At 39.1% G+C, this 10,520-nt stretch overlaps 1 protein-coding gene across 1 annotated transcript in view; it reads left to right on the top strand.

The window, feature by feature from the left end:
• The first annotated feature begins 1,874 nt into the window (after positions 1–1,874).
• Positions 1,875–10,520, top strand: part of KCNK2 (potassium two pore domain channel subfamily K member 2) — a 142,876-nt gene continuing 134,230 nt past the window's right edge. Inside the window, exon 1 of the mRNA XM_082048069.1 lies at positions 1,875–2,161. The gene's annotated coding sequence lies outside the window, so the exon portion shown is untranslated. The remainder of the gene's footprint in view (positions 2,162–10,520) is intronic.

Here is a 10,520-nt window from a genome sequence, read left to right as displayed (position 1 = left end):
ATTTTCAGAGCCAAGCCTGGGTCTCGGCAGCAAAGGCGAAGTGTCTGCAGGGGGTGGCTGGGAAGACAGCACGTTGCCTGGAGTGCTCCCAGAAACACGGGTAGCAAAGGGTGAGCGAGCAATAAAATGTGTCAGCTCAACAGATAAAACACTTCAAACTTCCATGTGGGTCTGGGGCGGCTATGAAAGGCCGTGTGCCTGGGACTGGCTGCAGGCAGGCACCTCTGCCAAGTGCCTGAGGTGGAAGAAAGGCTAAAAGCAATAAGACAGAAGGGCAATATTGACTGACCAACTAGGAATGTGCCTTCTGGCACTTCCAAACTGTGTGTATCTTGGAAGGCATTATAAAAAATAAGATCTCGGAAGCAGGAATGCTCCTCACAAGCTTAATTTTAAGATCGGCAAAGAGCTGGCAGAAAAACATACTTCTGTGCTGTCAATAACATGCCATTGATTGAGATGAACAGTTGGAGCATGTGTTTCAGTCATGGAAGTGCTTTGTTATCAATATCCAATCTTTAGCATTATCATAGAAGTAGTCATTATAGTTGGAGTTCATTGGCTTTTTTGAGAACACAAGTTCACCCTGAAGAGTATGTCCTCCCTTTCCTTGGTATGTTAAATTCACATTAAACTTAAAGAAAGCTGTGTGTGCGTAATGAACCAGTGTATAGCCCAGGGCATGCACATTCCGTCACCGACATCCATTATCCACACTAAGTGACCAGAGGATAAATTAGATTTCATGTGAGCACTACCCTGATATTTTCTGCAGTTGTTTAAAAATGTGTTTATCCAGACCTACGTGTCTCCTGTTTTTCATGTTATGCAGCTCCAAAAGAAGCTGTTAAGAAGCTATGTCAGAGAGCAAAACTGAATCTGAAGAACCCAGGGTGGAAGAATTACAGGCCGCAGTATGAAGCAAAAATGTTATATATACCATTGGCAAAGCAACTGCATAGGCTCATATAACTTCAAAACAAGCCCTTCATGGAATCATTAGCAGAGATTAAATCTAGCCGTTTCAGAACCCAGATAGTGTCTTAACACTTCACCTGAAGGAATATTTTAATTAACTGCTAGTTATTGTATGCTCTTATTCATTGTGCCCTAGACACTACAGAGGAACATTTTTGTTTTAGCTATTGAGAGTCACCTGCTGCCGAGCAAGAGATGAGGGAGGGCACTCTGAGTGAAGCATACTCACTGTTGGTGCTCCTTGTGTATAGTTAAAGAGGTTTAAACATCAATACCACGCTCTGGAAAATAGTTTAAGTTGCAGAACACAGGCTGTAGCCGTCTCTTGCCATAAGTTTTAAGTAAAGAGTGACACTGCTGTTCCAGAGTCATCCTAGTGACATCCCCTCTCTAAAGTCACTCTTAAACCAAAGTGGCATATAGTGCAAGTACGTGTCTAGAATAAAGCAACAGTTATACAGGAGGGAGATTAAACTTCCAGCCACTTTGAAATAAAATATGCCCAGGTAGCAAGCAGAAGACAAACTTTCTTTCCCTAAAAGTCTTCAGATTAAATCAGGTAACTAAACATTTTTATCTTCTAGTTTCATGTCTTCTAGCAGTTCACTACAGGTGACAAATGTTCTGAAGGGCAAGCTATGCTTTAAATTTCACCTAGGCAGTTAATTTACATACAAATAACTGACTAGTCCTTTAATTATCCCAGAGTTCTGTTGATGATAGACAAGAGCTGTAGCTCATGCTCTCTTAGTTATGTTGGTGCAGCAAGAATAACAAGTAACTTAAAAAAAAGTATTTTTGTTACTGAAGTCAACACACACATCTCCTAACTCACACAGGGAACAGATGTAATAAGTAAGAAGATACCATTTATACACAGTTGCTGTTTGGGGTTGAACTGTGCTTAGGAGAAAGTTGCGTAGATCATAAGCCTGCAATCAAGAAAAGTTGCTCTTAATCTGCTCATTCTTCTAGAACCAAGATAAGGCTTTTACGTCCTCTAAACACTCACTTTTCTCCTATCAGTCATTGTTTTGATTGAAGAGGAGGAAAACCAAAACAAATGCCTTATGCAGAAGATATAAAGCTATTTTGAAGAGCTTCCTTTACAAATGCTCCTCTTGGGATCCAGTCTCTCACATAGCGTGGATCTCTTGTCTGAACCATCCTACTCAGAGAACAGGTAAATTCTGATGCTTTTATTGTCTTTTAATCTAATGGGAAGGTTTCTAGCTTGTATGTAATTAACATATCTTATGCTGGCACTCTTGAAAAGCAGAAAAAAGAGGGTTTTTTTGAAAGTAAACTGTTAAATAAGTTCAGAATGTTAAAGAATAAGCAACAGATAAAGGAGATCAAACAGAAAATTGCTGGTTATCCTCATAAAGACAGAAAAAGCTGCCTGCTGTTTTTTCTTCCTTTGCTTTTCTTAGACATAGCAGCTTCTTTTCATGCTGCCTGTGATAGAGTTTTGCTTACAGCCCTGCTCCTGTTTAACCCAATAGCAAGATTTTTTTGAAGACCCTATTCTGCAGGAATACAGCAATGTCATTCTTAATGCATAAGTAGCTTCTGATTTAAAGTATTTCTGAGCAATATTCGTCTCATATCTGAAGAGAGGAATACAACGCTTTCAAAGTGATTTGATAAAAGTTATACTCAGTATTTGGGTTTGCAAATGTCCTTCAAGATTAAGCAACTTTTTTATTTTAGTTCACAAGTGGGAATAAAAAGCTTTGAACTTTAAACTTGATTATTGTGACACTCCAGTTAAGTCGTTATTTTCACTTTTTCTGATACAACTTGGTCAGGAGACAACATGAAGAAGCAAGAATAAATATCAGTCTGGTTCTGTAACCTTTACTTCAAGTGAGTAATAGCACTGACTTTGGGGGAACTGCTACTGCTATAGGGACCACAGTGATGAAAAGTTATTTGGTTCTTAAAGATTCAATTAGTTAGTAAAATACAAGGAAGATGTATAAAAATTTAATGTTGTTGGACTTTTCAAGAGGCACAGCAACTAAACAAACAGTTGAATGATCCAGCAGCAGCAGGAGACCTGCTAATGCAAATATTTAGTGGAGTGACTCATAAAAACAAGCCGAAAGAAAAACATTAACCAGCTTGCCCTTTCTTCTTCTTCTCCCTCCATTTTTCCATCCCCCCTCTGTCTCTCTGCCCTCCCTTCTACTTCACTGTTCCCCCATCTTTTCTCTTACAAGCACAAGCAGATCAACACCAGGGAATTTTTCCCTACATGCATATGGTACATACAAAATAATTGGTAAGGGAGGCAAAAGTGAGATGCCATCACATTTTAAAACCTTAAACTAATCTATGACAATCTCCCTCTTGCTGAATCACTAAAACAAAAGAGGTCTCTAGGTTTCTTACTACACTCTTTAGTCACCATCTTGGTGTATAGGGCTAGTCCAACCATGGCAGATAGTGCTAGAGCAAAAATAAACTTAAGGACTAAGATTTTAAATGTAGTTGTGCTGCAAAAACTCCTTAGATGCTTTAGAGCCTAATTTTCAGAAGTATAAATATAAAAAAACCCTGAATACTCCCAACCTTTGTCAATCTTAATGTATCTGTGGGTTTGCTGTACAAATTCATGTTATTCTTTCTTTCTCTCTGCCTATCTTCCAGTGGATATTGTTATAATCTGTGTGTGCCGCAACATGTTTGAAATTTTCTTTGCAGTTTTCTGGGGTTTTGCTATTCTAAATTTTCTTTCCAGGAAGCTGCAGGTACATGAGTTTAACCAACACACCTTATACATTGTGAAGTGGTTGCATTAGCAAAGGATCACATTTGAATCAATGTGAGATTCAAACTATTCAGTGAAGGCTACTATAGTACAGGAATTGAAAAGTATTACTGCCTGTGATTGCCACATACAACTATCACTTAGGAAGGAGCCCATTCCCTTTAGTTGCAATCTAGCACAAGTTTTACTTCTCTAGAGAACATACCAGCTGCCAGTGTTTATGCTACCCTGTGAACATTAGTGAAGATTATGCAAGTTCAAGCACACCATAAAGACTGCAAAATTAAGCTGTTGCTGAGATTATTTCTGTCATATTTTTTCTATATGTAATGTACAAAATCCACATTCTCACTCACAACCAAGCTAAACCCATGGGTACTAATAAATGTAGTTACATGTGCTCATTTACCTCCAGATCATGGCACAGTTATAAGTTACTCTTGTTGCTGAAATTTTAAGAGGAAGATGTATCCTTTGTATTTCTTATCTAATCTATAAATAGCCTGATTTGATTTTTGGAAACCTTTAATTTCTGGCTGCAGTAAACTGGTAGAGGAAAGCGTTTCTAAAATATATTTCCAAATATTGGAAGGAAGTCTATCTTACTAATATCTTTATCATTAATTTGCAGTAATGATCCAGAAACTCAAACCAGCAGGAAGGATAAAAATATAGAGGCAAGCCCTAAATAGCTTGTTGATGGGGAAGCTTTAGAAATAAATTTAGTCTCAATCTCAGCTACAGTGGCCACTTGCCACTCTTTTTTTTTTTTTTTTTTTTTTTTAATATAGCATTGTATTCTGTGCTATTTATTGTTCTGTCATGTGTCTGTAGAGCTGTCCCTTCGTCCTTTGTAGGAAACTACATGACTGAATGCAACCCCATAAGAGAAGGCAGGATTTGGGAGCTGGTGCAAGTCTGCTCTTTAAGCTTTGTTTTAGGGTACACCATCAGTACCTTTATTCATGCTATGGACATTGCAAGCAGGGCTGGTGTGTTCTATAAGTTCAGAAGTCATGAAGCTAATAAGGCATTGCAGTTACACAGTACCTTGGACTGGATGAACCCGTCCACCAGCCATATTGAGTGCTGCAGTAATTTAGTCTCTGCAGCAGCACTCAAGATACAAACATACCATCTCATAAAGGAGATTATCTTTAGGTCCTGTGTCAAGTAGAGCTTGGACTGGAGAAGTTACGATCTTCACCTGAGACCCTGCTGAGTATAGTTTATCTCTGCTCATTCCAGAAGATACATCTGCACAGCTAACGAAAGGATTAACATAGATTCAGGCTTTTTTAGAGAAAGACAAGGTCAAATATGGGTTTGCAGATTTAGCTTTGCCTTTCCAAAATGAAATCCATGATCAAGGGATTCCAAGCTTTTCACATTCAAAGGAAAAGTGACTAGCATAGATGTTGATGGACATCTGTGGGATTTAATTCATGACATTGACAGCAATTCAAATTATTACTGTTGTTAGTAATGCAATTATTTTATTAATTAGTTTAAAAATAATTAGCAGAATCTGTTTCATAATATTTTCAACAAATCTCAGCCTGGATGCAGATGGATGATCTCTGTTGAAGTGAGGTACAGAAATATCCGTTGAAGTGTTTAATTTGAGTTACAAGGACACATTCCATGGCATTGCCATGTCATGTGTTACCTTGGCTGTAACATTATGTTGCCTAAATCACTATGAAAACCCTGTGCACTGTGTTGTGCAAGAGACCTGGTGATTGCTTCCCAGCAGTGATGAGAATGAGTTATGAGCCTCTCTGCCTCTTCCTAAAATAACAGGGAATTAATTTCATGTGGGCAAACACTTGACTCATTCTTCTTGGAACTGATAGCTTACCACAGGACTTGGAGGCTGCTCAGTGAACCAGTCCATGGTTCACAGGAAGAAGAAGCCTCCAGAGAAGCTCAGACACTCAAAGAATAACATTCTTGGCCAAAAATAACCCTGAACACTAAAAAAAAAATAATTAAAAAAAAATGTTGGTTTACTTGTAAATCTGTTGCAGCAACATGTACGTCCATGTTGCTGATATGTGAGAGAGAAGTGGTACAGCCATCCTTGTCTCTTCACTTTTCTGTTTCCAAGTAAAGCTTCTTCCCAAGCAAACCAACGCTACATATGATATACATGGCTCATGGTCATGAGTCACATGAGTTTCGTCAGCTGCTGGTGGTGAAGACCCTGGTGAAGGTAAGAACAGCTGCCATAGGGCAATTGCAATGATACAATGATATCTGCAGAGGGACTGAGTAAAGCAGGAGAGCTTGGGCGAAGTCAGAACTGTACTGATGGCAGCGTGAGAGAGGGACAGTCCCACGTAATGCTGTACAGGGAGGTTGAGGAGGCATCGTTCTTGGCATGTCCTGAATGAACGTGCAAAGGTGGCAATGCAGCATGTTGGGGTGTGGGTTTCCACATTGGTTTGTATGGACGTGTGTGAACATGGGTGTGCGGATGAGAAGCATCCAGGACAGTAGAAGCAGTACCTCTCTCCTACCTGTTCACACACAGTGGTGAACTGGAAATCACCTTTTCTCCCATATCCTCCACAGATGCCATACGTTTTCCCCTCCTTTCTATAGCTGACTGTGGGAAATGGCATGGCCAAGTGTACACCATGTTTTTGAATCTATGTGTTTTGTCTTGACTGACAGACCTTCTGCAGACTCTTTGGCACGAAGTAGAAAATGGCTCACTGACAGCAGAAGGAATATGTCCTTCTTGGAGATGTGAATCCTTCCTTGGATGAAGGAGTTGCTGTGTACTGCCAGCTAGCATTCTTGCTGATTGTTAAATTTCCAAAATAAAAAATGATTTAACTCTACATGAGGCAATATGTGCTATGAGATGCTGCTGCGGCATGAATCTTTATGGACTATTGGAAGATAGGGAACCAGAACCAAACCTAGCCACATACCTTTTTCCTTCCTTCATGTTCCCTTCCCTACCTCTTGTGTAACCGTTCCTCCCTGACAGCAATAAAACATTCTTTCAGCAATAAAGCATTCTTTCATCACTCACAGTTTTAAATAGGGAGATAAAGAGAGGGATCATCCTGCCAAGAGCAAGGGAAAGGGTCTGGAACGGCTTGGTGGTAGTGGGAAGTAAAGGAGAAGAATTGATCACTCCCCAAATTCATTCCCTTGCTTCTGAAAATATCTAATTCCAGTACTGATAGCACAGAAAGAATTATCTTTCTCATCCCTGGGAAAATTTCAGGAATGCCTGCTCCAAGTAATACACTTAGCATCCTCGTTTGTATGCTGGCAAGTCAGCCTTCATTCCCGACATGACATGGGTCTCCAAGGGAAGAATAACATTTCTGTTCCAGAGTACTAGGGGCCTGAGGCTGATCTCTGTAAACTGTCTACAACTGAGGCTTCTCTGCACTGGGAAATGACATTCATGTTGGAACAGGAATGCAGGAAATTAATGTGGTAACAAACACAGTGCTAAACACAACTGTCTGTATTTGGAGTTAGGCTCTCATTTGTGCTATACCCTGTTCACCTACACAAGAGGCTATGAAGGGATCTTGAAGTGGATAAAATTATTAGAATCAGAGGCTTATAACAAGACATGGAATACCCCAAATCAAAAGATGCATTTTAATGCAATTCACTGGTGTAAACAGAGTTAGAAATAAGTAATTTAAAGAATGTCATTGTCATTATCTTAATTGATCATGGTAGCTTCATGATTAAGTTGAATTTGTACTTGATAACAAAGATAAGCAAAATGAAAACCCCTATGAGCATCTTTGCAGAATAAGTGAGGATCATGTTCTTGTATTAGTCTGTTAAAAGAAACATGCTTGGCATGGTTTTGTTTACCTGCAGACATTTATTTAAAATTTTAGGAAACATCTAACACCATTTGCCCATTCCTGTACAGGGTCAGGAGGTGTCACTTAAAAATGGCAGGTACAGATTGAGGTGAAAATTCCATTTGCTAAATGTCTTTAAGGAGCACATTGACTCTGTTCTATCCAGTTGCTGGTTTTATTAGGACCTGTACATTGCTAGGAATGCTTCCTGTTACAATACGTTACCTTTGAACAAAAATAGGTTGCATTTTCCTTCTCTGAGAACTGGGATGTGTAAGTACATGTGATGAGTTTGAACAAATCATAATAAGATTGGAACATTAGACAGTAACTGCTTAATCCTGCAGTTATTTTATTAATTTTTCTTTGTTATTAAGGTAATAAAAGTAATTGAAATGTTAATCTGGGATATTTGCTAAGGCATTATTCCTACTCTATATTCAATTCATGTTCCCATGCTATGGATTAAAGATGGATTTGCTATTAGAAAAATATGAGATTCTTGGATCTCAGCAGTTTTGACTCAAGAGATTGAGTTGCGTTAATTGTACTTGTTTGCCCACAGGGTGTAAAGAGATGATCAAAATGTTGGCAAGTCTTAGATGACTTTGATATTGTTGCATACTAAGAACAATAGATCTGCAAAAGCAGAATTTCTCCAGAAGTTAGACTGTATGGTAACAATTTTAGCGGGTGGTGTATTGCAGGTGTAATAAAGCCAGTGAGGATGTGACCTTGGGAAGTAATATACTTGGTACTTTCTCATTCAGATCGTAGGTGCTCTTGGTTGAGCTTGGACAGAGTTACATGCAGTATTTTTAAAATGATGGGATATACATAGTATAAGGTGAAAGATACTGGTGTTATTTTAATTCTGTTTTCATGCAACATACAAAGTGAGATAGTGGTTTGGATATTGTCCTGAGAAGAGGAGATAAGAAATTCTGTTTTTAAATCCTGATACTGGCATTTACTCAGAGCCAAAAAGAATGAGGCAGCTCCTGAGGCACAGCTACCCCACTTTTGCTAGAAGATCGCTAAATTACCCCTAGTTACCCTATTTTCAAAATGTAGACACAGCGCTTATGTTATGAAGGTTAGCTAGACAGTGTATGACAGTTGTTTTGAAGATTGGGTATCAAAGAAACGGCACACTTTTAAATTGGGCTCAGTATTTAATGACTTACCAGATAGCTGGCTCCTGTTACCTCTGTCTTGCAGCAGTTTTGCAATTTGTTTTACTGATGGTAAGACGACCTCCAGAGTTTCTACAATTTTCATCTACATTTTATTTGAAGACTGCAATTCCTGTGACATTCAAAAAGTCCTATGATAATACAGGAGACAAAAAAAGCTCCTCAGGTCCTAAGATCCTTTAGCATTTTAGATATTTTGTCATGTATCTAAATTCCAGCATAGTGTCGGATGCACATTTTCTCTACTTTCATCTCTTTTCATCCACTATTTAAAAAGAAAGCCAGTTGTTCTGTCAGCTGAAAACTTTAGTATGTGGATATGATCAAAGTGGAATCATGACAAATAAACGGCATAGGAACAGCTTAATTGTACAATTGCACACAGTTTAGGAGAATAAAACGTGTGCTCACTTACTGTATTTGAACAGGAGAGAACTATTGTTTTGTAAGAATAATTTCCCAGCTATGGAAAAATAAATTTTAAATTCCTGGCATATCTCTTCATCTGAAAATTCGGGGGAATTTAGAGCTGCATGTGAAATTTGTGGCTTAAACCCATCTCTATGGAAAGTAGAAGCATTGATGGAACAATTCAGGGTAAACCAGTGACAACTCATCCATTTAAAACAAGGTAACTGTATTGTGATAGATTTGTGGTGGTCTGCCAAGAGAGATGAGTTTGCTTACTCTGCTCTTGTGCTCTTTTCCATGTACGACTTGTGTCCATTCTCAAAGACAGATACCAAGCTGTCTGGAACTTTAGTCTGGGCAGATATGAAAGTTTTAGGGAGCTGCACCCTTTCTCCTCTGCATATGGGAATAGGCTATGCCACCCTTTCACATCCTTGACCTGATAGCTTCACATCAGGAGCGGTGGACAGTGATGGTGACCTCAGGCACTTGTTGCCTCAGCTGATGCTGAGCCCCTGGCCTTCTGCCATTGCCACTCTGAGCCAGTGGCTCTCACTTGGTTCAATAGAATCATAGAATAGTTTTGGAAGGGACCTTCAAAGGTCATCTAGTCCAACCTCCCTTCAATGAGCAGGGACATCTTCAACTAGATCAGATTGCTCAGAGCCCCATCCAGCCTGGCCTTGAGTGTTTCCGGGGATGCGGCATCTAGTCCTTCAGCTCATTTCAGAGAGCATTTTTGTGCTCTGGAATTTCTCTGTTGCACAAGAGCTTCTCTCACACTTCATGTGTTGGGAAAGTGAAGCGAGCACATGGACCAGGCTTCTTCATGTGTCAGTGCCACATACAACAGATAGGCAGGACGTGATGTGACCATATTCTTGCTGGTGGCTCTGTAGAACACTTGCCCAATGCAGATGTACAGATGAGTTCCAGTGAGAATTCCTCCCTGTTGCTGCAGAATCTTGTAGGTCTGCTATAGTACCTAAAGTTCAGGGTTGCTCAGACCTCTGGCACAGAATTTGGGCTGTACTAAGTAAATTGTATTGAATTTAGAATTGGTTGTTGACTTTTATTTAAGTCAACAAACCTGAAGGAGAAACATTTAAATATATTGCTTGCTAACTGCACAGAAGATATATGTATTCTATTACTTCTCATTCTGTTATTTTTGTCTTTTGGTTAATAAATATAATAAACATGCCCAACTTAAATACGTTACTGCAGGATGCTAATATACTGAGGATATTGAATATAATAGTTGTCCTGGAGAAATGGTCCAGCAGAACAAATAAAAAAATACATAAA

The sequence above is a fragment of the Streptopelia decaocto genome, assembly GCF_964273445.1.
Source record: "Streptopelia decaocto genome assembly, chromosome: 3".
NCBI classification, from domain to species: domain Eukaryota; kingdom Metazoa; phylum Chordata; class Aves; order Columbiformes; family Columbidae; genus Streptopelia; species Streptopelia decaocto.
Note: the sequence above shows the minus strand (reverse complement) of the source record. Positions and strands in the feature narration are given on the sequence as shown.